The sequence below is a fragment of the Triticum aestivum genome, chromosome 5D (genome assembly GCF_018294505.1).
Source record: "Triticum aestivum cultivar Chinese Spring chromosome 5D, IWGSC CS RefSeq v2.1, whole genome shotgun sequence".
Classification (NCBI taxonomy): Eukaryota; Viridiplantae; Streptophyta; class Magnoliopsida; order Poales; family Poaceae; genus Triticum; species Triticum aestivum.
The window spans coordinates 289,263,061-289,268,407 of NC_057808.1; positions in this window are offsets into that span (position 1 = coordinate 289,263,061).

Consider the following 5,347-nt stretch of genomic DNA (forward strand, 5'->3'; position numbering starts at 1 on the left):
TTTGAGAGAGAAACCAATTGACAGATTAAGATCAGATCCAGTTGTCACCCTTCTGCTGTCATTGTTGGGGTTGGGGGGGGGGGGTGGGGAAGGGGAGGGAGAGACAAACGTATCGAGAGTGTGCGCGGTAGGCACTGAGGCACAACTAACGAGTGTGTGTGTGTATATGTGTGTGTTTGAAAGAGGAGTAGATAGATTACTATCAAGATCGAGGTGCCACCCTATTCCTTCGGTGTCGGGTAGTGTGTGTGTGTGTTTGAGAGAGAAGCCAGTCGATAGATTAGTATCAAGATTGAGGTGTCACCCTACTCCTTCGGTGTCGGTAAGTGTGTGTGTGGGTGGGTCGGTGGGGGGGGGGCAGTGACAATTACATATCTATACTCTTATAAAAACAGAGTTGGTGATGATGGTGTTCCTGCCATCCTGCAATATAGGCCATCCGATTTATATCTGACGGATAGGAAGGAAACTATGGCAATTTTGCAAAAAGATACCCACACCCCTCTCCACATTTGCAAGTAAGGCATTCCCTCGTTCATCTTTTCTCCCACAAGATAAACTAATCATACAAATGCATCTTGATGTTCCGTGCAACGCATGGGCATCTTGCTAGTAGGGAGAAGGAGTTTGTGTGACCCATATCTATGTTAAGGGATAGGTAGATAGGATGTGTGCAAGGCATACTTAAAGCATCACGGAGATAAACAAACGGTGTGCATGCAAGTGCTGGAAAATATGAAGAGATAAACAATGTCCACGCACGCGCGCGCGTGTGTGTGTGTGTGTGTGTGTGTGAGAGAGAGAGAGCGAGATATCAAAACAAAAGGTGCTCTACTGGAATCCCATTGTATGTATTCATATGGTTCCGGAACTCGAGTTAACCTTAGGCATATGTGTGAGAGACATAATTATCCTTTGAGACATTAGTGGCTATGGGTGGGCGGAATTAAAGGGGTGGGCATGTTCGACAGAGAGAGCGTGTGTGTTTGTGTGTGAGAGACTTGTAGGACGGGTAGAAAGACGAATTCTAACCTTCACGGAGGGAGAGAAATACATGAAGTGCGCGTGTGTGATTCCGATGCCCACGGGGAAATGAGATATGTATGCGTGTGAGAGAGATTGCACAATTCATTCACGTATCACTATCTAGCGATCGTGGACGTGCATCGCTTGAACATAAATCAATATCTACTTCGTATTGTGGCCAAAGGTACAATATCGATTCAATGCTATAAAGATTGGACACTCATATATCACATTTTTTTATATCTAAATAAACCTTTTCAATTGTGTATGCCAAAGTTACAGTGATGTTTCTTCAAACAACCAATGTAGCTATCATGTACATGCACCATTGCTACTCTTGCATTCAAATTCATTAGTCTTGGATGATTTAAGGTTCTATTATGAAGTAATATATGTAATATCCATATATGAATTCAACATGTACGCAATTTATGAAATGGAGGCTATGTAATCATATGAGGTAACACTTTTAAGTAGCGGACTACAATATCCATTTCTTTTGTGGGACTACAATATCCATTTCTTTTTGTGCGCCTCTACACTAACACATAAATGCATTATGTTTAAAGTAAATAACCAATGGCACTAAATTATCTATTTACACGAGAAATACATAAGTTGAGCGTTTGATCCCTTTTTTTGTGAACGCGCCTCTACACCCGTACGATTGGCTGCGGCCGTGTGAACATCCAAGTTATCAGCGCATCATCCCGAGTTATTGTCTTTTTCTGGGGTGGACTTCACACCAGTTATTAACTGCTGACGCGTGCCCCGTATACACAGTCTCGCATGACCTTCCCGCTAGCACGTTCCAAAATTAGTTGAAACTGGATACGAACGATCCCGCGGGCGGCAAAATCTCCCGCCTCCTTCTAAAATTTCTGCCACCTAGTCTTTAGCATGCAAAATTCCCCTTTTGTCCTTGGTGCACGGAGAACAACAGTAACAATACCGCCCTCATCTACATAATAGGTTGGGGCTGCTTTGGTAACTTCCGGTTCCCCCACCACACGGCACCCACATTTCCTCTCCCCCCTCCCGCAAGAACGACTAACTCCACAGCACCAGAGCGTCTTACATCATGCCGTCCGTACTTCATCTGCCTTTCTACCCCTCCCCTCTCGAAACCCTAGACTGCTCATCCACCGGCGTACCAGAGCCCATTCACTGCCAACGGCGTCCACCTCGCCGGATCTACTTCTGTGGCCGCATCTACCCCTCCCACCTCCACTAGAAACAAGTAGATTGCTCATCCACCACTGTACCACAGCCCATTCAGTGCCGGCCTTGTCCACGGCCCCGGATCTTCTTTGCCGGTACTCTCGTCAACCGCAGTGCATCTGCAGCGGCTCATTCATACTCCCCACCGAAGACGCTTCGTCCAGACCCCTCGGAGCCGCCCCACCGACGGCCTCTGATCCTCTTTGCCGACACCTTCCTCAACCCTACCGGAGCCGCTTCGCCGACACCATCGTCAACCCTACCATAGTAGCTTCGCCTATACCATTCTCAACCCTACCAGGGCCGCTTTGCCAACTCGCAAGTCCACGGCCACAGATCCGCTTCGTCGCACCCTCATCCAACCTATCGGAGCAGCTTCTAACGCCCCGTCCACGGCCGCAGATCCGCATCGTCGACACCATCCTTAACCTAACCACCAGAGCAGCTTCACCGACGCCCTCGTCCACGGCCACAGATCCGCTTCGCCCACACCGTAGTCCACCCTACCGGAGCCGCTCCACAAACACCCTACTCGACGGTTCTAGATCTCCTTACCGGACCCCGACAGCCAGCGCAGCGTCATCACCCTTGACGTTCTAACATGATTCCCACCGTCTGGCAAGATGCCAACCACGCGCCACGGCCTAGGTACTTGTCACCTTTAAACCCGTCCAGCATGACCTGCCCGATGTACTTCAAATATACTAACATGTCTCTATTACCTTTATGCAGCTGGCAAAAACTACAAGGACGATGTTTCTTCTGGATCTAACAGCTTGGCCAACCAAGATCCTGGACTGAGGCATTGCTATGATCTTGTAAGTGCGTCTCTCTCTCTTGTATTGTTGTGTGCCTGCCAGCGTGCTTTGCTAGGATTTTAGACCAGTAATCCCTTTGTGCAGACAATGATTTCTACTACTGGCTGCTAAATTAGATATGTAGATTTCATACATGATACTACCTCGTACCTCCGTTCCTAAATATAAGTCTTTCTAGAGATTCCACTATAGGCTACATACGGAGCAAAATGAGTGAATCTACACTCGAAAATGCATCTATATACATCTGTATGTGGTCCATACTGGAATCTCTACAAAGACATATATTTAGGAACAGAGGCAGTACATTACACAAAATCGTAGGTGGCATGTAGGAATTCCAGTGCACTACATTAGGCTCCCTTAGAGTGCCTGCTAGTCCAGCACACAGAGTCATGGCTAGTTTATGCTACACACACAATCATTAATAGGTGTGGTTTAAATATGTGCAATGGATATGCAATGTATTATCATGTAGAGATGTCTGAAATTAGTCGTGTCAACTTGCAGATAGGGTTACACAATGAAAAAGTACAAGATGTACGTGGCAATTTCATGGAACATCGCAAAAAAAGGAGAGGCAGCGGTGAGCCTATACGGTGTGCTATGGTAGGTCACTCCTCCATTGCAATCATCGTGGCATGTTATTTGTATGTCAGTTCTATTGGCCAAGTTTCTTAGGGACAATTATTACGAGTTACCTAAGAAAATAAGCACATGTGAATATAAGCGCCAGGTAATAAGCCAACCAGTTCTTTTCATTGCCTTCCTTTTCAGCTTATCTTTGGTATGATTAGTGAAAAGTCTAGATTGCATTATATTTTTTCATTTTGCTGCCCATATGAAAAATAATTTGAATTGCAAACAACACAAATTGAACTTTGTGCAGTAATTAATATGATAGGAAAACAGACCATCACTATTTGTTCAAAATGCAAATACAAAGATACCATCTACTTGGCACAATCTACTTTGGTCAATGTCTTCCATCGAGATCCCATTGCCTAATTTAAACAAAGAACGCATGACCCACATTTAAATGAAGAACAATTATTTATTGAAATTCGATGGTCCAAGTGGCTGGTTATTATCATATAGCAGCACCACCTGAAAGCATGATATAGCAGCAGCAGCTCATAGAAACTCATCATACAGCAGCAGTCTGCAATTCATCATATACCAGCAGTAGCTCATAGCAATTCATCATATAGCAGCAGTAGGAGCTGCTCATAGCAATTCATCATATAACAGCAGCAGGAGCAGCTCATAGCAATTCATCATACAACAACAGCAGGAGCAGCTTATAGCAACTCATCATATAGCAGCAGCAGCTCATAGCAATTCATCATATAGCAGCAGCAGCTCGTAGCAATTCATCATATAGCAGCAGCAGGAGCAACTCATAGCAATGCATCAAATAGTAGCAGCAGAAGCAGCTCATAGCAATTCATCGTATATTGGATCAGAATGAAAATTTGGCAAAAAATCAGAGGAGATCCTCACCTTGTTGGATGAGCTCATCCTTAAACAGCACCTCAAGGCCACGACCTGGGAGGAGGGGAGGCTGAATAAGGTGCCTTCTGCTGCAGTGTGGCATCAACAGTCACTACAAAAAAAAGACACATCCATGACATTTTGGACCGAATGAATTTTTTCTGTCATACTTATGACACTTCTATGACAATAATTGTGAAAAAGCACGGTATCATCATAGATGTGGTGGGGTCCTTTATCTATGACAAAAATTCATGATAGAAAATGGGCTTTTCGTCCTGGACGGGCCAGAGACGTAGTTGCATGATATTCTTTGGGCCGTCCATGATGGAAAAAACCGTGGTAGAAGCGAGGGCGAGGAAAATATCGGGGTGTTCCCGGTTACGGTGGGTGGTCGGGGCCGAGCGATGCACGTTTCTCTCGTACACGCACGCGCGTGGGTGCGAGGTGTCAGGCTCTAACTGAACCCGAGCGAGACGTTGGGCTCTAACTGAATTGCACTACAGGCTACGCGTTACTGAACCCGAGCGATCGATCGATGGCTGTTAACTGAACCCGATCGAGCGATTCCTTCGCTACTACTGCTAACTGAAGCCGATCGATGCTGCCTCTGGATGAACAGTGAGCGTTGCTGGGGGGGGGGTTGGATGAACAGTTCCCGGTGGGGGTGGATGAACAGGACCCCGTGGTGTTGCCTCTGGATGAACAGTACCCCGATCGATCGAGCCGGTTGGGGCTGGATGAATAGGACCCCGTGGAGGGCAGGATGAATAGGACCACCCCGTGGA